This window comes from Labrus mixtus, unplaced genomic scaffold, assembly GCF_963584025.1.
Source record: "Labrus mixtus unplaced genomic scaffold, fLabMix1.1 SCAFFOLD_125, whole genome shotgun sequence".
Lineage (NCBI taxonomy): Eukaryota > Metazoa > Chordata > Actinopteri > Labriformes > Labridae > Labrus > Labrus mixtus.
Window position 1 is genome coordinate 33,666 of NW_026870156.1, and position 25,650 is coordinate 59,315.

Here is a 25,650-nt window from a genome sequence, read left to right on the forward strand (position 1 = left end):
CCGTCCTCAACAGGATGCCGAACAACACATTAAACTGAAAACTGACAAGGCTGGTCTCACAGAGCATTTTATCAACCCATACAAAGGTAAGTTCTTACATTTTGCAAGTAGTGTTTGTGTCAGTTGTACACAGCCTATTAATAATAATAATGTTGAATTACACTATGTAAATTCAAAATTCATCATTGCTTCCTATGCGTATCTCATTTACACAAGGCTACTTTGTACTGGCAGTGTGGATTGGCTATTAACATTTTAAAGCTGGGTTAGACAACTTTTTAGAGCCATTTTGGTTATATTTAGTGAAAGTCTTTTACCTTGCAAAACATGGGAGTTGCTAGTCTACCACCGCCTCAATTAATTAGTTAGATTAGTTTAAGCCCAGTTCAGACCAAAGATTTGCGACGAGACGAAACGAAACCGTTTTAGAACGTTGCAGGTAAACGTTGCAGCAGTGTGAACTGGCCCGTTTCGTCTCGAATCAAACCGGCTGATGTTGTCGCCTGTGACTCAACTTGTCAAGTCTCCAGCAGCTGATTTTAGAATGTTAGTCATAGCCAATCAGCTCGTAGCAAAGTCTGCTGGTTGAAATGGCAGTTTGGGATGGAGGCTCAATGAGAGAGAGAGAGAGAGGGTTGAGCGAGTATACACTTAATAGGGAGAGGGAGCGCAGTAATCGAGAACAAAGCAGTGAATCAGGGAAATAAAACGATATTTAGATATTTTAGTTTCATCACTACTAGAAATGTAGCTGTAGCAAGTATCTCTTTGTCCTCATTTATATTTTATGATGCTACAAATTCTATACAGTTACGAAAAAAGCCTGAAAAGTCAGAAGTTTCATATACACAGCAACATAAACTTGCCTTTAGCTGACATTAATAATTAACGTGTATTTCTCTCGGTTTAACAGCATTAGCAAGTGATGGTGGCAGCACTGGCAAGCAAACACAAAAATATGTAATTTTAAAAAACACCAAAGTTAACCACTCACAAAGCTAACATTAGTAGCAAACTAACGTTGATAGCTTATGCAGCTGAGCTTAACATGTTTGCTAACTTGACGGACCTATCTGGGTGCGTTTTCAGCTTCCTGATAAAATTTGATGTGGTCGATCCAGCGCCCTTTATGTTCATATTACAGACGTTGTATTCGGTGATTATTTTGTTTAGGCTTTGCGTGAAGTTATTAAAGCCAGGCGATATGACAAATGGTAATAAAACTGCAGCAGCAGCAGCAGCAGCAGGTGATGTGCTCACCATGGTGTCACCTGTGGAGCGTGGCCGCTCGCGCACCAGAGGGAATGACATTCTGCTTGTGATGTTAATGCACCAAAAAGTACAAAAATAAAAAGATTGTGCACAAGTCCCAAATCTCAAGTCTGAGTCGAGTCTCAAGTCTTTGGGGGGCGAGTCCAAGTCAAGTCTCAAGTCACATTTGTGTGCAACTTAAAGTTATACTCTGTAAGATTTTCATCTATTTAATTGCCTTTTAAGTTACTATCTATCAAAGAGTGAGTTAAAACAATGGTGATTGATCATATGACCCACTAATGAAAGCACTTCTACTTGCCTTTTTGCCAAGTTTTTCAATATCTGTGTCTGTGGCGACAGTCCCGGGCTAGATGTAATAGGCCGCCATGTTAGTGACGCTGCTGACAGCGGTTGGTCTGTCGGCCGAGATCGTCACTAACGGTTATGCTGCGTTCACTTGTAAACGGAAATTGGGAACTTCCAACTTCTGAGTCAGGCTTGTAGTAAGGGCAGAAGTGTAATAGGAACATGTGTGTATGGATTTAAGAGGGTAACATATAGACATAGGGGACGGACTGGAAGTAGAGAGGTGAATGTGTTTCAATAAAGTTTACAAAAGAGCAAAAAAAAAAAAAAGTCAACACATATTGACCGTGAACGTGACAAGATGGAGGGCTCTGAAAGAACAGGCTCGCCTGCAATTACATCTTACTGTCAAAGAGGCCGCTAGAAACAATGTATCTCAAATGTTATGGCGTACAAGTTTAAGTGCTACTCAAGTCCAAGTCTGAAACTCAAGTCCCCATCTCTGATAGGGTATGTTTATGTTACACTACTGTTGCACAGCTTTGCCTTAGCTTGCAAAGTATTAGGCTCCAATTTGAAAGATGGTAGACTGTGCTAGTGGATAAAAAATAGTAATTGGTGTTTTTTCTTACTTTAAAGGTCGAGGTGTGCTTGCTGTGGAGGTTTTCAACAAAGGAGATTTTGTGCTTGAATACCGTGGTAAACTTTTCAAACAGGATGGTCTTCTTACGAAGAACTACAATGACACAGAAGCAGTATTCCTGTTTGACTTCAAATGGAAAGGGGGATGTTGGTGGTAAGTTATAATAAATATGCTTTTGTTGGCAGGTGTAATACATTACAATAGTTTTAGGAAATGAGCTTTGAATGGCCTGTTAACTTAAGGATATCCCAATTTCTAACAAACCATGCAAGAGACTCACCACCCCGGTAGTACCCTGTAAATGTATATTGCTGCAAGCTACCTCAATTGTTTGCTCAGCTTTCAAATAAAACGTGCCCTTCTTAACACTGTAGCCAAACAAAGTAGGTAACTTCTACTCTTAACATCAATATTCTTTTCCTTAAGTCTTGATGCATCTGTTGAAGACAAGTCACTGGGAAGGCTTGTGAATGATGACCACATCAAGCCTAACTGTAGGATAAAAGCTATTGATGTTGGTGGGATGCCACATCTTTGCCTGTTTGCCCATTAAGACATCGCCCCAGGTGAAGAAATACCTTACAATTACGGGGATTCAGACTGGCCTTGGCGCAGACAGGTACAATTTGTTTAATGTTGATAATAGTTGTTTTGGTCATTTTCAGATGAAACTGATCTCATTGTGTCTTGAGATTTGACCTATATCATGATTGTTTTAATTTTTTTCCGGTTTCCTTTTCCAGCAGAAAATGGCACCTGATGTCAGCGAGCAGCTGACACCTGATGTCAGGGACAGACCTCAGGTAGGGGCCAGTTTATAAAATACTACTTAATCTCTTAGAGATTGTAAGGTATTTGTTCTCAGTGTAGTACTCAGTGGGTTTCAGAGTATGTATTATTGTCCAGTGTTTCTCTTATGACAACCCAAGTAGTAATGTACTGTAAGGACAATGATCTGTGTTTGGAATGTCTCCTAAAGTACTGACAGACTTACATACTGGTGTTTTAACATTATACATAGATGAATGTCCCCAATTAGGTATGAGTAGCTTGTGTGTGTGTGTGAGTTTGAACGACCCCAAAAGTAATAATATAATAATAATAATAACAATAATAATAATAATAATTATTATTATTGTTATTATTATTATCTTTATATATAGAGCACTCTTCTTAATCCATATGACAAAGTGCTTCATAAAGGCATCAAAATGAAATTCATAAAATCATCACGTTTTAAAAGAAAACATATAGAAAACAATTTAGTGTCTAAAACCCAATGCATATCAAGATGCATATCACATGCTGTCCATTTCTTCTGATCCTCCTTGAGATGGTTCTGCTCCTTCATTGGAGTCCAGCTGTGTTTAATTAAACTGATTGGACTTGATTAGGAAAGGCACACACCTGTCTATATAAGACCTTACAGCTCACAGTGCATGTCAGAGCAAATGAGAATCATGAGGTCGAAGGAACTGCCCAGGTGTGAAAAACTTGTTGCATCATTCCCAAGAAGACTCATGGCTGTACTAGCTCAGAAGGGTGCTTCTACTCAATACTGAGCAAAGGGTCTGAATACTTATGACCATGTGATATTTCAGTTTTTCTTTTTTAATAAATTTGCAAAAATTTCTACATTTCTGTTTTTTTTCTGTCAAGATGGGGTGCTGAGTGTACATTAATGAGAAATAAAATGAACTTTTTTGATTTTAGCAAATGGCTGCAATGAAACAGAGTGAAAAATGTAAAGGGGTCTGAATACTTTCCGGACCCACTGTATATAGATATATTCTTGTGTGCATAATAAAATAACGAGTGTGTGTGAGAGAAGGGTAAATACCTTGAGCTACACACTGAGGATCACAACAGGTTTCCTCCAGGTAAATCCACTGCATTTGCTACTTAAGAGATTTGATTATGAGGGTAAAAAGCCTGCATTAGTTTGTGACTAAGCTATCAATATAAAATGTATATCCTGGTATAAAGGAAACTAATAAATGTATGTTAGCTTAACTGGGTGGCTCACATATGTTAATTATACATGAAATATTCTGTCAAACAGATGATATGGCTGGCAATGAAGCGATAATGGAGAGATCTGTGAGGAGAAGACGAGTCCGTCCTCAACAGGATGCCGAACAACACATTAAACTGAAAACTGACAAGGCTGGTCTCACAGAGCATTTTATCAACCCATACAAAGGTAAGTTCTTACATTTTGCAAGTAGTGTTTGTGTCAGTTGTACACAGCCTATTAATAATAATAATGTTGAATTACACTATGTAAATTCAAAATTCATCATTGCTTCCTATGCGTATCTCATTTACACAAGGCTACTTTGTACTGGCAGTGTGGATTGGCTATTAACATTTTAAAGCTGGGTTAGACAACTTTTTAGAGCCATTTTGGTTATATTTAGTGAAAGTCTTTTACCTTGCAAAACATGGGAGTTGCTAGTCTACCACCGCCTCAATTAATTAGTTAGATTAGTTTAAGCCCAGTTCAGACCAAAGATTTGCGACGAGACGAAACGAAACCGTTTTAGAACGTTGCAGGTAAACGTTGCAGCAGTGTGAACTGGCCCGTTTCGTCTCGAATCAAACCGGCTGATGTTGTCGCCTGTGACTCAACTTGTCAAGTCTCCAGCAGCTGATTTTAGAATGTTAGTCATAGCCAATCAGCTCGTAGCAAAGTCTGCTGGTTGAAATGGCAGTTTGGGATGGAGGCTCAATGAGAGAGAGAGAGAGAGGGTTGAGCGAGTATACACTTAATAGGGAGAGGGAGCGCAGTAATCGAGAACAAAGCAGTGAATCAGGGAAATAAAACGATATTTAGATATTTTAGTTTCATCACTACTAGAAATGTAGCTGTAGCAAGTATCTCTTTGTCCTCATTTATATTTTATGATGCTACAAATTCTATACAGTTACGAAAAAAGCCTGAAAAGTCAGAAGTTTCATATACACAGCAACATAAACTTGCCTTTAGCTGACATTAATAATTAACGTGTATTTCTCTCGGTTTAACAGCATTAGCAAGTGATGGTGGCAGCACTGGCAAGCAAACACAAAAATATGTAATTTTAAAAAACACCAAAGTTAACCACTCACAAAGCTAACATTAGTAGCAAACTAACGTTGATAGCTTATGCAGCTGAGCTTAACATGTTTGCTAACTTGACGGACCTATCTGGGTGCGTTTTCAGCTTCCTGATAAAATTTGATGTGGTCGATCCAGCGCCCTTTATGTTCATATTACAGACGTTGTATTCGGTGATTATTTTGTTTAGGCTTTGCGTGAAGTTATTAAAGCCAGGCGATATGACAAATGGTAATAAAACTGCAGCAGCAGCAGCAGCAGCAGGTGATGTGCTCACCATGGTGTCACCTGTGGAGCGTGGCCGCTCGCGCACCAGAGGGAATGACATTCTGCTTGTGATGTTAATGCACCAAAAAGTACAAAAATAAAAAGATTGTGCACAAGTCCCAAATCTCAAGTCTGAGTCGAGTCTCAAGTCTTTGGGGGGCGAGTCCAAGTCAAGTCTCAAGTCACATTTGTGTGCAACTTAAAGTTATACTCTGTAAGATTTTCATCTATTTAATTGCCTTTTAAATTACTATCTATCAAAGAGTGAGTTAAAACAATGGTGATTGATCATATGACCCACTAATGAAAGCACTTCTACTTGCCTTTTTGCCAAGTTTTTCAATATCTGTGTCTGTGGCGACAGTCCCGGGCTAGATGTAATAGGCCGCCATGTTAGTGACGCTGCTGACAGCGGTTGGTCTGTCGGCCGAGATCGTCACTAACGGTTATGCTGCGTTCACTTGTAAATGGAAATTGGGAACTTCCAACTTCTGAGTCAGGCTTGTAGTAAGGGCAGAAGTGTAATAGGAACATGTGTGTATGGATTTAAGAGGGTAACATATAGACATAGGGGACGGACTGGAAGTAGAGAGGTGAATGTGTTTCAATAAAGTTTACAAAAGAGCAAAAAAAAAAAAAAAGTCAACACATATTGACCGTGAACGTGACAAGATGGAGGGCTCTGAAAGAACAGGCTCGCCTGCAATTACATCTTACTGTCAAAGAGGCCGCTAGAAACAATGTATCTCAAATGTTATGGCGTACAAGTTTAAGTGCTACTCAAGTCCAAGTCTGAAACTCAAGTCCCCATCTCTGATAGGGTATTTTTATGTTACACTACTGTTGCACAGCTTTGCCTTAGCTTGCAAAGTATTAGGCTCCAATTTGAAAGATGGTAGACTGTGCTAGTGGATAAAAAATAGTAATTGGTGTTTTTTCTTACTTTAAAGGTCGAGGTGTGCTTGCTGTGGAGGTTTTCAACAAAGGAGATTTCGTGCTTGAATACCGTGGTAAACTTTTCAAACAGGATGGTCTTCTTACGAAGAACTACAATGACACAGAAGCAGTATTCCTGTTTGACTTCAAATGGAAAGGGGGATGTTGGTGGTAAGTTATAATAAATATGCTTTTGTTGGCAGGTGTAATACATTACAATAGTTTTAGGAAATGAGCTTTGAATGGCCTGTTAACCTAAGGATATCCCAATTTCTAACAAACCATGCAAGAGACTCACCACCCCGGTAGTACCCTGTAAATGTATATTGCTGCAAGCTACCTCAATTGTTTGCTCAGCTTTCAAATAAAACGTGCCCTTCTTAACACTGTAGCCAAACAAAGTAGGTAACTTCTACTCTTAACATCAATATTCTTTTCCTTAAGTCTTGATGCATCTGTTGAAGACAAGTCACTGGGAAGGCTTGTGAATGATGACCACATCAAGCCTAACTGTAGGATAAAAGCTATTGATGTTGGTGGGATGCCACATCTTTGCCTGTTTGCCCTAAGAGACATCGCCCCAGGTGAAGAAATAACTTACAATTACGGGGATTCAGACTGGCCTTGGCGCAGACAGGTACAATTTGTTTAATGTTGATAATAGTTGTTTTGGTCATTTTCAGATGAAACTGATCTCATTGTGTCTTGAGATTTGACCTATATCATGATTGTTTTAATTTTTTTCCGGTTTCCTTTTCCAGCAGAAAATGGCACCTGATGTCAGCGAGCAGCTGACACCTGATGTCAGGGACAGACCTCAGGTAGGGGCCAGTTTATAAAATACTACTTAATCTCTTAGAGATTGTAAGGTATTTGTTCTCAGTGTAGTACTCAGTGGGTTTCAGAGTATGTATTATTGTCCAGTGTTTCTCTTATGACAACCCAAGTAGTAATGTACTGTAAGGACAATGATCTGTGTTTGGAATGTCTCCTAAAGTACTGACAGACTTACATACTGGTGTTTTAACATTATACATAGATGAATGTCCCCAATTAGGTATGAGTAGCTTGTGTGTGTGTGTGTGTGAGTTTGAACGACCCCAAAAGTAATAATATAATAATAATAATAACAATAATAATAATAATAATTATTATTATTATTGTTATTATTATTATCTTTATATATAGAGCACTCTTCTTAATCCATATGACAAAGTGCTTCATAAAGGCATCAAAATGAAATTCATAAAATCATCACGTTTTAAAAGAAAACATATAGAAAACAATTTAGTGTCTAAAACCCAATGCATATCAAGAAAATAAAAAACTGTTCAAATGAAATTAAAACTCAAGACCTGAGTGACATCATAACAGAGAGAAGTAAAGACCTGAGTGTCATCATAACAGAGAGAAGTAAAGACCTGAGTGACATCATAACAGAGTGAAGTAAAGACCTGAGTGACATCATAACAGAGAAAAGTAAAGAGGAGTGACATCATAACAGAGAGAAGGAAAGACCGGAGTGACATCATAACAGAGAGAAGTAAAGACCTGAGTGACATCATAACAGAGAGAAGGAAAGACCTGAGTGACATCATAACAGAGAGAAGTAAAGACCTGAGTGACATCATAACAGAGATAAGTAAAGACCTGAGTGACATCATAACAGAGTGAAGTAAAGACCTGAGTGACATCATAACAGAGAAAAGTAAAGAGGAGTGACATCATAACAGAGAAGTAAAGACCTGAGTGACATCATAACAGAGAGATGTAAAGATGAGTGACATCATAACAGAGAGAAGTAAAGACCTGAGTGACATCATAACAGAGAGAAGTAAAGACCTGAGTGACATCATAACAGAGATAAGTAAAGACCTGAGTGACATCATAACAGAGTGAAGTAAAGACCTGAGTGACATCATAACAGAGAAAATTAAAGAGGAGTGACATCATAACAGAGAAGTAAAGACCTGAGTGACATCATAACAGAGAGATGTAAAGATGAGTGACATCATAACAGAGAGAAGTAAAGACCTGAGTGACATCATAACAGAGAGAAGTAAAGACCTGAGTGACATCATAACAGAGATAAGTAAAGACCTGAGTGACATCATAACAGAGTGAAGTAAAGACCTGAGTGACATCATAACAGAGAAAAGTAAAGAGGAGTGACATCATAACAGAGAAGTAAAGACCTGAGTGACATCATAACAGAGAGATGTAAAGATGAGTGACATCATAACAGAGAGAAGTAAAGACCTGAGTGACATCATAACAGAGAGAAGTAAAGACCTGAGTGACATCATAACAGAGATAAGTAAAGACCTGAGTGACATCATAACAGAGTGAAGTAAAGACCTGAGTGACATCATAACAGAGAAAAGTAAAGAGGAGTGACATCATAACAGAGAAGTAAAGACCTGAGTGACATCATAACAGAGAGATGTAAAGATGAGTGACATCATAACAGAGAGAAGTAAAGACCTGAGTGACATCATAACAGAGAGAAGTAAAGAGGAGTGACATCATAACAGAGAGAAGTAAAGACCTGAGTGACATCATAACAGAGAGAAGTGAAGAGGAGTGACATCATAACAGAGTGAAGTTAAGACCTGAGTGACATCATGACAGAGAGAAGTAAAGAGGAGTGACATCATAACAGAGAGAAGTAAAGACCTGAGTGACATCATAACAGAGAGAAGTAAAGACCTGAGTGACATCATAACAGAGAGAAGTAAAGAGGAGTGACATCATAACAGAGAGAAGTAAAGACCTGAGTGACATCATAACAGAGAGAAGTAAGGAGGAGTGACATCATAACTCCTGTCACTCCTCCTTACTTCTCTCTGTTATGATGTCACTCCTCTTTACTTCTCTCTGTCATGATGTCACTCAGGTCTTTACTTCTCTCTGTTATGATGTCACTCCTCTATACTTTTCTCTGTTATGATATCACTCAGGTCTTTACTTCTCTGTTATGATGTCACTCCTCCTTACTTCTCTCTGTTATGATGTCACTCCTCTTTACTTCTCTCTGTCATGATGTCACTCAGGTCTTTACTTCTCTCTGTTATGATGTCACTCCTCTATACTTTTCTCTGTTATGATATCACTCAGGTCTTTACTTCTGTTATGATGTCACTCAGGTCTTTATTTCTCTCTGTTATGATGTCACTCCTCTTTACATCTCTGTTATGATGTCACTCAGGTCTTTACTTCTCTGTTATGATGTCACTCAGGTCTTTACTTCTCTCTGTGATGATGTCACTAAGGTCTTTATTTCTCTCTGTCATGATGTCACTCGGGTCTTTACTTCTCTCTTTTATGATGTCACTCCTCTTCATTTCTCTTTGTTATGATGTCACTCCTATTTTCTTCTCTCTGTTATGATGTCACTCCTATTTACTTCTCTCTGTTATGATGTCACTCAGGTCTTTATTTCTCTTTGTTATGATGTCACTCAGGTCTTTATTTCTCTCTGTTATGATGTCACTCAGGTCTTTACTTCTCTCTGTTATGATGTCACTCCTCTTCATTTCTCTCTGTTATGATGTCACTCCTATTTACTTCCCTCTGTTATGATGTCACTCCTATTTACTTCTCTCTGTTATGATGTCACTCAGGTCTTTATTTCTCTTTGTTATGATGTCACTCAGGTCTTTACTTCTCTCTGTTATGATGTCACTCAGGTCTTTATTTCTCTTTGTTATGATGTCACTCAGGTCTTTACTTCTCTCTGTTATGATGTCACTCCTCTTCACTATTCTCTGTTATGATGTCACTCCTCTTTACTTCTCTCTGTTATGATGTCACTCCTCTTTACTTCTCTCTGTTATGATGTCACTCCTCTTTATTTCTCTCTGTTATGATGTCACTCAGGTCTTTACTTCTCTCTGTTATGATGTAAATCCTTTTTACTTCACTCTGTTATGATGTCACTCAGGTCTTTACTTCTCTCTGTTATGATGTCACTCCTCTTCATTTCTCTCTGTTATGATGTCACTCCTATTTACTTCTCTCTGTTATGATGTCACTCCTATTTATTTCTCTCTGTTATGATGTCACTCCTATTTACTTTTCTCTGTTATGATGTCACTCCTCTTTACTTCTCTCTGTTATGATGTCACTCCTCTTTACTTCTCTCTGTTATGATGTCACTCCTCTTTATTTCTCTCTGTTATGATGTCACTCAGGTCTTTACTTCTCTCTGTTATGATGTAAATCCTCTTTACTTCACTCTGTTATGATGTCACTCAGGTCTTTACTTCTCTCTGTTATGATGTCACTCCTCTTCATTTCTCTCTGTTATGATGTCACTCCTATTTACTTCTCTCTGTTATGATGTCACTCCTATTTATTTCTCTCTGTTATGATGTCACTCAGGTCTTTACTTCTCTCTGTTATGATGTCACTCCTCTTTACTTCTCTCTGTTATGATGTCACTCCTCTTTATTTCTCTCTGTTATGATGTCACTCAGGTCTTTACTTCTCTCTGTTATGATGTCACTCCTCTATACTTTTCTCTGTTATGATATCACTCAGGTCTTTACTTCTCTGTTATGATGTCACTCCTCCTTACTTCTCTCTGTTATGATGTCACTCCTCTTTACTTCTCTCTGTCATGATGTCACTCAGGTCTTTACTTCTCTCTGTTATGATGTCACTCCTCTATACTTTTCTCTGTTATGATATCACTCAGGTCTTTACTTCTGTTATGATGTCACTCAGGTCTTTATTTCTCTCTGTTATGATGTCACTCCTCTTTACATCTCTGTTATGATGTCACTCAGGTCTTTACTTCTCTGTTATGATGTCACTCAGGTCTTTACTTCTCTCTGTGATGATGTCACTAAGGTCTTTATTTCTCTCTGTCATGATGTCACTCGGGTCTTTACTTCTCTCTTTTATGATGTCACTCCTCTTCATTTCTCTTTGTTATGATGTCACTCCTATTTTCTTCTCTCTGTTATGATGTCACTCCTATTTACTTCTCTCTGTTATGATGTCACTCAGGTCTTTATTTCTCTTTGTTATGATGTCACTCAGGTCTTTATTTCTCTCTGTTATGATGTCACTCAGGTCTTTACTTCTCTCTGTTATGATGTCACTCCTCTTCATTTCTCTCTGTTATGATGTCACTCCTATTTACTTCCCTCTGTTATGATGTCACTCCTATTTACTTCTCTCTGTTATGATGTCACTCAGGTCTTTATTTCTCTTTGTTATGATGTCACTCAGGTCTTTACTTCTCTCTGTTATGATGTCACTCAGGTCTTTATTTCTCTTTGTTATGATGTCACTCAGGTCTTTACTTCTCTCTGTTATGATGTCACTCCTCTTCACTATTCTCTGTTATGATGTCACTCCTCTTTACTTCTCTCTGTTATGATGTCACTCCTCTTTACTTCTCTCTGTTATGATGTCACTCCTCTTTATTTCTCTCTGTTATGATGTCACTCAGGTCTTTACTTCTCTCTGTTATGATGTAAATCCTTTTTACTTCACTCTGTTATGATGTCACTCAGGTCTTTACTTCTCTCTGTTATGATGTCACTCCTCTTCATTTCTCTCTGTTATGATGTCACTCCTATTTACTTCTCTCTGTTATGATGTCACTCCTATTTATTTCTCTCTGTTATGATGTCACTCCTATTTACTTTTCTCTGTTATGATGTCACTCCTCTTTACTTCTCTCTGTTATGATGTCACTCCTCTTTACTTCTCTCTGTTATGATGTCACTCCTCTTTATTTCTCTCTGTTATGATGTCACTCAGGTCTTTACTTCTCTCTGTTATGATGTAAATCCTCTTTACTTCACTCTGTTATGATGTCACTCAGGTCTTTACTTCTCTCTGTTATGATGTCACTCCTCTTCATTTCTCTCTGTTATGATGTCACTCCTATTTACTTCTCTCTGTTATGATGTCACTCCTATTTATTTCTCTCTGTTATGATGTCACTCAGGTCTTTACTTCTCTCTGTTATGATGTCACTCCTCTTTACTTCTCTCTGTTATGATGTCACTCCTCTTTATTTCTCTCTGTTATGATGTCACTCAGGTCTTTACTTCTCTCTGTTATGATCTAAATCCTCTTTACTTCACTCTGTTATGATGTCACTCAGGTCTTTACTTCTCTCTGTTATGATGTCACTCCTCTTCATTTCTCTCTGTTATGATGTCACTCCTATTTACTTCTCTCTGTTATGATGTCACTCCTATTTATTTCTCTCTGTTATGATGTCACTCAGGTCTTTACTTCTCTCTGTTATGATGTCACTCCTCTTTATTTCTCTCTATTATGATGTCACTCAGGTCTTTATTTCTCTTTGTTATGATGTCACTCAGGTCTTTACTTCTCTCTGTTATGATGTCACTCAGGTCTTTATTTCTCTTTGTTATGATGTCACTCAGGTCTTTACTTCTCTCTGTTATGATGTCACTCAGGTCTTTACTTTTCTCTGTTATGATGTCACTCCTCTTTACTTCTCTCTGTTATGATGTCACTCAGGTCTTTCCTTCTCTCTGTTATGATGTCACTCCTCTTCACTTCTCTCTGTTATGATGTCACTCAGGTCTTTACTTCACTCTGTAAAGATGTCACTCAGGTCTTTACTTCTCTCTGTTATGATGTCACTCCTCTATACTTTTCTCTGTTATGATATCACTCAGGTCTTTACTTCTCTGTTATGATGTCACTCAGGTCTTTACTTCTCTCTGTGATGATGTCACTAAGGTCTTTATTTCTCTCTGTCATGATGTCACTCGGGTCTTTACTTCTCTCTTTTATGATGTCACTCCTCTTCATTTCTCTTTGTTATGATGTCACTCCTATTTTCTTCTCTCTGTTATGATGTCACTCCTATTTACTTCTCTCTGTTATGATGTCACTCAGGTCTTTATTTCTCTTTGTTATGATGTCACTCAGGTCTTTATTTCTCTCTGTTATGATGTCACTCAGGTCTTTACTTCTCTCTGTTATGATGTCACTCCTCTTCATTTCTCTCTGTTATGATGTCACTCCTATTTACTTCCCTCTGTTATGATGTCACTCCTATTTACTTCTCTCTGTTATGATGTCACTCAGGTCTTTATTTCTCTTTGTTATGATGTCACTCAGGTCTTTACTTCTCTCTGTTATGATGTCACTCAGGTCTTTATTTCTCTTTGTTATGATGTCACTCAGGTCTTTACTTCTCTCTGTTATGATGTCACTCCTCTTCACTTTTCTCTGTTATGATGTCACTCCTCTTTACTTCTCTCTGTTATGATGTCACTCCTCTTTACTTCTCTCTGTTATGATGTCACTCCTCTTTATTTCTCTCTGTTATGATGTCACTCAGGTCTTTACTTCTCTCTGTTATGATGTAAATCCTCTTTACTTCACTCTGTTATGATGTCACTCAGGTCTTTACTTCTCTCTGTTATGATGTCACTCCTCTTCATTTCTCTCTGTTATGATGTCACTCCTATTTACTTCTCTCTGTTATGATGTCACTCCTATTTATTTCTCTCTGTTATGATGTCACTCAGGTCTTTACTTCTCTCTGTTATGATGTCACTCCTCTTTATTTCTCTCTATTATGATGTCACTCAGGTCTTTATTTCTCTTTGTTATGATGTCACTCAGGTCTTTACTTCTCTCTGTTATGATGTCACTCAGGTCTTTATTTCTCTCTGTCATGATGTCACTCGGGTCTTTACTTCTCTCTTTTATGATGTCACTCCTCTTCATTTCTCTCTGTTATGATGTCACTCCTATTTTCTTCTCTCTGTTATGATGTCACTCCTATTTACTTCTCTCTGTTATGATGTCACTCAGGTCTTTATTTCTCTTTGTTATGATGTCGCTCAGGTCTTTACTTCTCTCTGTTATGATGTCACTCAGGTCTTTACTTCTCTCTGTTATGATGTCACTCCTCTTCATTTCTCTCTGTTATGATGTCACTCCTATTTACTTCTCTCTGTTATGATGTCACTCCTATTTATTTCTCTCTGTTATGATGTCACTCCTATTTACTTCTCTCTGTTATGATGTCACTCAGGTCTTTATTTCTCTTTGTTATGATGTCACTCAGGTCTTTACTTCTCTCTGTTATGATGTCACTCAGGTCTTTACTTCTCTTTGTTATGATGTCACTCCTCTTTACTTCTCTCTGTTATGATGTCACTCAGGTCTTTACGTTTCTTTGTTATGATGTCACTCCTCTTTACTTCTCTCTGTTATGATGTCACTCAGGTCTTTACTTCTCTCTGTTATGATGTCACTCAGGTCTTTACTTCTCTCTGTTATGGTGTCACTCCTCTTCACTTCTCTCTGTTATGATGTCACTCAGGTCTTTACTTTTCTCTGTTATGATGTCACTCCTCTTTACTTCTCTCTGTTATGATGTCACTCCTCTTTATTTCTCTCTGTTATGATGTCACTCAGGTCTTTACTTCTCTCTGTTATGATCTAAATCCTCTTTACTTCACTCTGTTATGATGTCACTCAGGTCTTTACTTCTCTCTGTTATGATGTCACTCCTCTTCATTTCTCTCTGTTATGATGTCACTCCTATTTACTTCTCTCTGTTATGATGTCACTCCTATTTATTTCTCTCTGTTATGATGTCACTCAGGTCTTTACTTCTCTCTGTTATGATGTCACTCCTCTTTATTTCTCTCTATTATGATGTCACTCAGGTCTTTATTTCTCTTTGTTATGATGTCACTCAGGTCTTTACTTCTCTCTGTTATGATGTCACTCAGGTCTTTATTTCTCTTTGTTATGATGTCACTCAGGTCTTTACTTCTCTCTGTTATGATGTCACTCAGGTCTTTACTTTTCTCTGTTATGATGTCACTCCTCTTTACTTCTCTCTGTTATGATGTCACTCAGGTCTTTCCTTCTCTCTGTTATGATGTCACTCCTCTTCACTTCTCTCTGTTATGATGTCACTCAGGTCTTTACTTCACTCTGTAAAGATGTCACTCAGGTCTTTACTTCTCTCTGTTATGATGTCACTCCTCTATACTTTTCTCTGTTATGATATCACTCAGGTCTTTACTTCTCTGTTATGATGTCACTCAGGTCTTTACTTCTCTCTGTGATGATGTCACTAAGGTCTTTATTTCTCTCTGTCATGATGTCACTCGGGTCTTTACTTCTCTCTTTTATGATGTCACTCCTCTTCATTTCTCTTTGTTATGATGTCACTCCTATTTTCTTCTCTCTGTTATGATGTCACTCCTATTTACTTCTCTCTGTTATGATGTCACTCAGGTCTTTATTTCTCTTTGTTATGATGTCACTCAGGTCTTTATTTCTCTCTGTTATGATGTCACTCAGGTCTTTACTTCTCTCTGTTATGATGTCACTCCTCTTCATTTCTCTCTGTTATGATGTCACTCCTATTTACTTCTCTCTGTTATGATGTCACTCCTCTTCACTTTTCTCTGTTATGATGTCACTCCTCTTTACTTCTCTCTGTTATGATGTCACTCCTCTTTACTTCTCTCTGTTATGATGTCACTCCTCTTTATTTCTCTCTGTTATGATGTCACTCAGGTCTTTACTTCTCTCTGTTATGATGTAAATCCTCTTTACTTCACTCTGTTATGATGTCACTCAGGTCTTTACTTCTCTCTGTTATGATGTCACTCCTCTTCATTTCTCTCTGTTATGATGTCACTCCTATTTACTTCTCTCTGTTATGATGTCACTCCTATTTATTTCTCTCTGTTATGATGTCACTCAGGTCTTTACTTCTCTCTGTTATGATGTCACTCCTCTTTACTTCTCTCTGTTATGATGTCACTCCTCTTTATTTCTCTCTGTTATGATGTCACTCAGGTCTTTACTTCTCTCTGTTATGATGTAAATCCTCTTTACTTCACTCTGTTATGATGTCACTCAGGTCTTTACTTCTCTCTGTTATGATGTCACTCCTCTTCATTTCTCTCTGTTATGATGTCACTCCTATTTACTTCTCTCTGTTATGATGTCACTCCTATTTATTTCTCTCTGTTATGATGTCACTCAGGTCTTTACTTCTCTCTGTTATGATGTCACTCCTCTTTATTTCTCTCTATTATGATGTCACTCAGGTCTTTATTTCTCTTTGTTATGATGTCACTCAGGTCTTTACTTCTCTCTGTTATGATGTCACTCAGGTCTTTATTTCTCTTTGTTATGATGTCACTCAGGTCTTTACTTCTCTCTGTTATGATGTCACTCAGGTCTTTACTTTTCTCTGTTATGATGTCACTCCTCTTTACTTCTCTCTGTTATGATGTCACTCAGGTCTTTCCTTCTCTCTGTTATGATGTCACTCCTCTTCACTTCTCTCTGTTATGATGTCACTCAGGTCTTTACTTCACTCTGTAAAGATGTCACTCAGGTCTTTACTTCTCTCTGTTATGATGTCACTCCTCTATACTTTTCTCTGTTATGATATCACTCAGGTCTTTACTTCTCTGTTATGATGTCACTCAGGTCTTTACTTCTCTCTGTGATGATGTCACTAAGGTCTTTATTTCTCTCTGTCATGATGTCACTCGGGTCTTTACTTCTCTCTTTTATGATGTCACTCCTCTTCATTTCTCTTTGTTATGATGTCACTCCTATTTTCTTCTCTCTGTTATGATGTCACTCAGGTCTTTCCTTCTCTCTGTTATGATGTCACTCCTCTTCACTTCTCTCTGTTATGATGTCACTCAGGTCTTTACTTCACTCTGTAAAGATGTCACTCAGGTCTTTACTTCTCTCTGTTATGATGTCACTCCTCTATACTTTTCTCTGTTATGATATCACTCAGGTCTTTACTTCTCTGTTATGATGTCACTCAGGTCTTTACTTCTCTCTGTGATGATGTCACTAAGGTCTTTATTTCTCTCTGTCATGATGTCACTCGGGTCTTTACTTCTCTCTTTTATGATGTCACTCCTCTTCATTTCTCTTTGTTATGATGTCACTCCTATTTTCTTCTCTCTGTTATGATGTCACTCCTATTTACTTCTCTCTGTTATGATGTCACTCAGGTCTTTATTTCTCTTTGTTATGATGTCACTCAGGTCTTTATTTCTCTCTGTTATGATGTCACTCAGGTCTTTACTTCTCTCTGTTATGATGTCACTCCTCTTCATTTCTCTCTGTTATGATGTCACTCCTATTTACTTCCCTCTGTTATGATGTCACTCCTATTTACTTCTCTCTGTTATGATGTCACTCAGGTCTTTATTTCTCTTTGTTATGATGTCACTCAGGTCTTTACTTCTCTCTGTTATGATGTCACTCAGGTCTTTATTTCTCTTTGTTATGATGTCACTCAGGTCTTTACTTCTCTCTGTTATGATGTCACTCCTCTTCACTTTTCTCTGTTATGATGTCACTCCTCTTTACTTCTCTCTGTTATGATGTCACTCCTCTTTACTTCTCTCTGTTATGATGTCACTCCTCTTTATTTCTCTCTGTTATGATGTCACTCAGGTCTTTACTTCTCTCTGTTATGATGTAAATCCTCTTTACTTCACTCTGTTATGATGTCACTCAGGTCTTTACTTCTCTCTGTTATGATGTCACTCCTCTTCATTTCTCTCTGTTATGATGTCACTCCTATTTACTTCTCTCTGTTATGATGTCACTCCTATTTATTTCTCTCTGTTATGATGTCACTCAGGTCTTTACTTCTCTCTGTTATGATGTCACTCCTCTTTACTTCTCTCTGTTATGATGTCACTCCTCTTTATTTCTCTCTGTTATGATGTCACTCAGGTCTTTACTTCTCTCTGTTATGATCTAAATCCTCTTTACTTCACTCTGTTATGATGTCACTCAGGTCTTTACTTCTCTCTGTTATGATGTCACTCCTCTTCATTTCTCTCTGTTATGATGTCACTCCTATTTACTTCTCTCTGTTATGATGTCACTCCTATTTATTTCTCTCTGTTATGATGTCACTCAGGTCTTTACTTCTCTCTGTTATGATGTCACTCCTCTTTATTTCTCTCTATTATGATGTCACTCAGGTCTTTATTTCTCTTTGTTATGATGTCACTCAGGTCTTTACTTCTCTCTGTTATGATGTCACTCAGGTCTTTATTTCTCTTTGTTATGATGTCACTCAGGTCTTTACTTCTCTCTGTTATGATGTCACTCAGGTCTTTACTTTTCTCTGTTATGATGTCACTCCTCTTTACTTCTCTCTGTTATGATGTCACTCAGGTCTTTCCTTCTCTCTGTTATGATGTCACTCCTCTTCACTTCTCTCTGTTATGATGTCACTCCTATTTTCTTCTCTCTGTTATGATGTCACTCCTATTTACTTCTCTCTGTTATGATGTCACTCAGGTCTTTATTTCTCTTTGTTATGATGTCGCTCAGGTCTTTACTTCTCTCTGTTATGATGTCACTCAGGTCTTTACTTCTCTCTGTTATGATGTCACTCCTCTTCATTTCTCTCTGTTATGATGTCACTCCTATTTACTTCTCTCTGTTATGATGTCACTCCTATTTACTTCTCTCTGTTATGATGTCACTCAGGTCTTTATTTCTCTTTGTTATGATGTCACTCAGGTCTTTACTTCTCTCTGTTATGATGTCACTCAGGTCTTTATTTCTCTTTGTTATGATGTCACTCAGGTCTTTACTTCTCTCTGTTATGATGTCACTCCTCTTCACTTTTCTCTGTTATGATGTCACTCCTCTTTACTTCTCTCTGTTATGATGTCACTCCTCTTTACTTCTCTCTGTTATGATGTCACTCCTCTTTATTTCTCTCTGTTATGATGTCACTCAGGTCTTTACTTCTCTCTGTTATGATGTAAATCCTCTTTACTTCACTCTGTTATGATGTCACTCAGGTCTTTACTTCTCTCTGTTATGATGTCACTCCTCTTCATTTCTCTCTGTTATGATGTCACTCCTATTTACTTCTCTCTGTTATGATGTCACTCCTATTTATTTCTCTCTGTTATGATGTCACTCAGGTCTTTACTTCTCTCTGTTATGATGTCACTCCTCTTTACTTCTCTCTGTTATGATGTCACTCCTCTTTATTTCTCTCTGTTATGATGTCACTCAGGTCTTTACTTCTCTCTGTTATGATCTAAATCCTCTTTACTTCACTCTGTTATGATGTCACTCAGGTCTTTACTTCTCTCTGTTATGATGTCACTCCTCTTCATTTCTCTCTGTTATGATGTCACTCCTATTTACTTCTCTCTGTTATGATGTCACTCCTATTTATTTCTCTCTGTTATGATGTCACTCAGGTCTTTACTTCTCTCTGTTATGATGTCACTCCTCTTTATTTCTCTATTATGATGTCACTCAGGTCTTTATTTCTCTTTGTTATGATGTCACTCAGGTCTTTACTTCTCTCTGTTATGATGTCACTCAGGTCTTTATTTCTCTTTGTTATGATGTCACTCAGGTCTTTACTTCTCTCTGTTATGATGTCACTCAGGTCTTTACTTTTCTCTGTTATGATGTCACTCCTCTTTACTTCTCTCTGTTATGATGTCACTCAGGTCTTTCCTTCTCTCTGTTATGATGTCACTCCTCTTCACTTCTCTCTGTTATGATGTCACTCAGGTCTTTACTTCACTCTGTAAAGATGTCACTCAGGTCTTTACTTCTCTCTGTTATGATGTCACTCCTCTATACTTTTCTCTGTTATGATATCACTCAGGTCTTTACTTCTCTGTTATGATGTCACTCAGGTCTTTACTTCTCTCTGTGATGATGTCACTAAGGTCTTTATTTCTCTCTGTCATGATGTCACTCGGGTCTTTACTTCTCTCTTTTATGATGTCACTCCTCTTCATTTCTCTTTGTTATGATGTCACTCCTATTTTCTTCTCTCTGTTATGATGTCACTCCTATTTACTTCTCTCTGTTATGATGTCACTCAGGTCTTTATTTCTCTTTGTTATGATGTCACTCAGGTCTTTATTTCTCTCTGTTATGATGTCACTCAGGTCTTTACTTCTCTCTGTTATGATGTCACTCCTCTTCATTTCTCTCTGTTATGATGTCACTCCTATTTACTTCCCTCTGTTATGATGTCACTCCTATTTACTTCTCTCTGTTATGATGTCACTCAGGTCTTTATTTCTCTTTGTTATGATGTCACTCAGGTCTTTACTTCTCTCTGTTATGATGTCACTCAGGTCTTTATTTCTCTTTGTTATGATGTCACTCAGGTCTTTACTTCTCTCTGTTATGATGTCACTCAGGTCTTTATTTCTCTCTGTCATGATGTCACTCGGGTCTTTACTTCTCTCTTTTATGATGTCACTCCTCTTCATTTCTCTCTGTTATGATGTCACTCCTATTTTCTTCTCTCTGTTATGATGTCACTCCTATTTACTTCTCTCTGTTATGATGTCACTCAGGTCTTTATTTCTCTTTGTTATGATGTCGCTCAGGTCTTTACTTCTCTCTGTTATGATGTCACTCAGGTCTTTACTTCTCTCTGTTATGATGTCACTCCTCTTCATTTCTCTCTGTTATGATGTCACTCCTATTTACTTCTCTCTGTTATGATGTCACTCCTATTTATTTCTCTCTGTTATGATGTCACTCCTATTTACTTCTCTCTGTTATGATGTCACTCAGGTCTTTATTTCTCTTTGTTATGATGTCACTCAGGTCTTTACTTCTCTCTGTTATGATGTCACTCAGGTCTTTACTTCTCTTTGTTATGATGTCACTCCTCTTTACTTCTCTCTGTTATGATGTCACTCAGGTCTTTACGTTTCTTTGTTATGATGTCACTCCTCTTTACTTCTCTCTGTTATGATGTCACTCAGGTCTTTACTTCTCTCTGTTATGATGTCACTCAGGTCTTTACTTCTCTCTGTTATGGTGTCACTCCTCTTCACTTCTCTCTGTTATGATGTCACTCAGGTCTTTACTTTTCTCTGTTATGATGTCACTCCTCTTTACTTCTCTCTGTTATGATGTCACTCCTCTTTATTTCTCTCTGTTATGATGTCACTCAGGTCTTTACTTCTCTCTGTTATGATCTAAATCCTCTTTACTTCACTCTGTTATGATGTCACTCAGGTCTTTACTTCTCTCTGTTATGATGTCACTCAGGTCTTTACTTCTCTCTGTTATGATGTCACTCCTCTTCACTTTTCTCTGTTATGATGTCACTCCTCTTTACTTCTCTCTGTTATGATGTCACTCCTCTTTACTTCTCTCTGTTATGATGTCACTCCTCTTTATTTCTCTCTGTTATGATGTCACTCAGGTCTTTACTTCTCTCTGTTATGATGTAAATCCTCTTTACTTCACTCTGTTATGATGTCACTCAGGTCTTTACTTCTCTCTGTTATGATGTCACTCCTCTTCATTTCTCTCTGTTATGATGTCACTCCTATTTACTTCTCTCTGTTATGATGTCACTCCTATTTATTTCTCTCTGTTATGATGTCACTCAGGTCTTTACTTCTCTCTGTTATGATGTCAATCCTCTTTATTTCTCTCTATTATGATGTCACTCAGGTCTTTATTTCTCTTTGTTATGATGTCACTCAGGTCTTTACTTCTCTCTGTTATGATGTCACTCAGGTCTTTATTTCTCTCTGTCATGATGTCACTCGGGTCTTTACTTCTCTCTTTTATGATGTCACTCCTCTTCATTTCTCTCTGTTATGATGTCACTCCTATTTTCTTCTCTCTGTTATGATGTCACTCCTATTTACTTCTCTCTGTTATGATGTCACTCAGGTCTTTATTTCTCTTTGTTATGATGTCGCTCAGGTCTTTACTTCTCTCTGTTATGATGTCACTCAGGTCTTTACTTCTCTCTGTTATGATGTCACTCCTCTTCATTTCTCTCTGTTATGATGTCACTCCTATTTACTTCTCTCTGTTATGATGTCACTCCTATTTATTTCTCTCTGTTATGATGTCACTCCTATTTACTTCTCTCTGTTATGATGTCACTCAGGTCTTTATTTCTCTTTGTTATGATGTCACTCAGGTCTTTACTTCTCTCTGTTATGATGTCACTCAGGTCTTTACTTCTCTTTGTTATGATGTCACTCCTCTTTACTTCTCTCTGTTATGATGTCACTCAGGTCTTTACGTTTCTTTGTTATGATGTCACTCCTCTTTACTTCTCTCTGTTATGATGTCACTCAGGTCTTTACTTCTCTCTGTTATGATGTCACTCAGGTCTTTACTTCTCTCTGTTATGGTGTCACTCCTCTTCACTTCTCTCTGTTATGATGTCACTCAGGTCTTTACTTTTCTCTGTTATGATGTCACTCCTCTTTACTTCTCTCTGTTATGATGTCACTCCTCTTTATTTCTCTCTGTTATGATGTCACTCAGGTCTTTACTTCTCTCTGTTATGATCTAAATCCTCTTTACTTCACTCTGTTATGATGTCACTCAGGTCTTTACTTCTCTCTGTTATGATGTCACTCAGGTCTTTACTTCTCTCTGTTATGATGTCACTCCTCTTCACTTTTCTCTGTTATGATGTCACTCCTCTTTACTTCTCTCTGTTATGATGTCACTCCTCTTTACTTCTCTCTGTTATGATGTCACTCCTCTTTATTTCTCTCTGTTATGATGTCACTCAGGTCTTTACTTCTCTCTGTTATGATGTAAATCCTCTTTACTTCACTCTGTTATGATGTCACTCAGGTCTTTACTTCTCTCTGTTATGATGTCACTCCTCTTCATTTCTCTCTGTTATGATGTCACTCCTATTTACTTCTCTCTGTTATGATGTCACTCCTATTTATTTCTCTCTGTTATGATGTCACTCAGGTCTTTACTTCTCTCTGTTATGATGTCACTCCTCTTTACTTCTCTCTGTTATGATGTCACTCCTCTTTATTTCTCTCTGTTATGATGTCACTCAGGTCTTTACTTCTCTCTGTTATGATCTAAATCCTCTTTACTTCACTCTGTTATGATGTCACTCAGGTCTTTACTTCTCTCTGTTATGATGTCACTCCTCTTCATTTCTCTCTGTTATGATGTCACTCCTATTTACTTCTCTCTGTTATGATGTCACTCCTATTTATTTCTCTCTGTTATGATGTCACTCAGGTCTTTACTTCTCTCTGTTATGATGTCACTCCTCTTTATTTCTCTCTATTATGATGTCACTCAGGTCTTTATTTCTCTTTGTTATGATGTCACTCAGGTCTTTACTTCTCTCTGTTATGATGTCACTCAGGTCTTTATTTCTCTTTGTTATGATGTCACTCAGGTCTTTACTTCTCTCTGTTATGATGTCACTCAGGTCTTTACTTTTCTCTGTTATGATGTCACTCCTCTTTACTTCTCTCTGTTATGATGTCACTCAGGTCTTTCCTTCTCTCTGTTATGATGTCACTCCTCTTCACTTCTCTCTGTTATGATGTCACTCAGGTCTTTACTTCACTCTGTAAAGATGTCACTCAGGTCTTTACTTCTCTCTGTTATGATGTCACTCCTCTATACTTTTCTCTGTTATGATATCACTCAGGTCTTTACTTCTCTGTTATGATGTCACTCAGGTCTTTACTTCTCTCTGTGATGATGTCACTAAGGTCTTTATTTCTCTCTGTCATGATGTCACTCGGGTCTTTACTTCTCTCTTTTATGATGTCACTCCTCTTCATTTCTCTTTGTTATGATGTCACTCCTATTTTTTTCTCTCTGTTATGATGTCACTCCTATTTACTTCTCTCTGTTATGATGTCACTCAGGTCTTTATTTCTCTTTGTTATGATGTCACTCAGGTCTTTATTTCTCTCTGTTATGATGTCACTCAGGTCTTTACTTCTCTCTGTTATGATGTCACTCCTCTTCATTTCTCTCTGTTATGATGTCACTCCTATTTACTTCCCTCTGTTATGATGTCACTCCTATTTACTTCTCTCTGTTATGATGTCACTCAGGTCTTTATTTCTCTTTGTTATGATGTCACTCAGGTCTTTACTTCTCTCTGTTATGATGTCACTCAGGTCTTTATTTCTCTTTGTTATGATGTCACTCAGGTCTTTACTTCTCTCTGTTATGATGTCACTCAGGTCTTTATTTCTCTCTGTCATGATGTCACTCGGGTCTTTACTTCTCTCTTTTATGATGTCACTCCTCTTCATTTCTCTCTGTTATGATGTCACTCCTATTTTCTTCTCTCTGTTATGATGTCACTCCTATTTACTTCTCTCTGTTATGATGTCACTCAGGTCTTTATTTCTCTTTGTTATGATGTCGCTCAGGTCTTTACTTCTCTCTGTTATGATGTCACTCAGGTCTTTACTTCCCTCTGTTATGATGTCACTCCTATTTACTTCTCTCTGTTATGATGTCACTCAGGTCTTTATTTCTCTTTGTTATGATGTCACTCAGGTCTTTACTTCTCTCTGTTATGATGTCACTCAGGTCTTTATTTCTCTTTGTTATGATGTCACTCAGGTCTTTACTTCTCTCTGTTATGATGTCACTCCTCTTCACTTTTCTCTGTTATGATGTCACTCCTCTTTACTTCTCTCTGTTATGATGTCACTCCTCTTTACTTCTCTCTGTTATGATGTCACTCCTCTTTATTTCTCTCTGTTATGATGTCACTCAGGTCTTTACTTCTCTCTGTTATGATGTAAATCCTCTTTACTTCACTCTGTTATGATGTCACTCAGGTCTTTACTTCTCTCTGTTATGATGTCACTCCTCTTCATTTCTCTCTGTTATGATGTCACTCCTATTTACTTCTCTCTGTTATGATGTCACTCCTATTTATTTCTCTCTGTTATGATGTCACTCAGGTCTTTACTTCTCTCTGTTATGATGTCACTCCTCTTTATTTCTCTCTATTATGATGTCACTCAGGTCTTTATTTCTCTTTGTTATGATGTCACTCAGGTCTTTACTTCTCTCTGTTATGATGTCACTCAGGTCTTTATTTCTCTCTGTCATGATGTCACTCGGGTCTTTACTTCTCTCTTTTATGATGTCACTCCTCTTCATTTCTCTCTGTTATGATGTCACTCCTATTTTCTTCTCTCTGTTATGATGTCACTCCTATTTACTTCTCTCTGTTATGATGTCACTCAGGTCTTTATTTCTCTTTGTTATGATGTCGCTCAGGTCTTTACTTCTCTCTGTTATGATGTCACTCAGGTCTTTACTTCTCTCTGTTATGATGTCA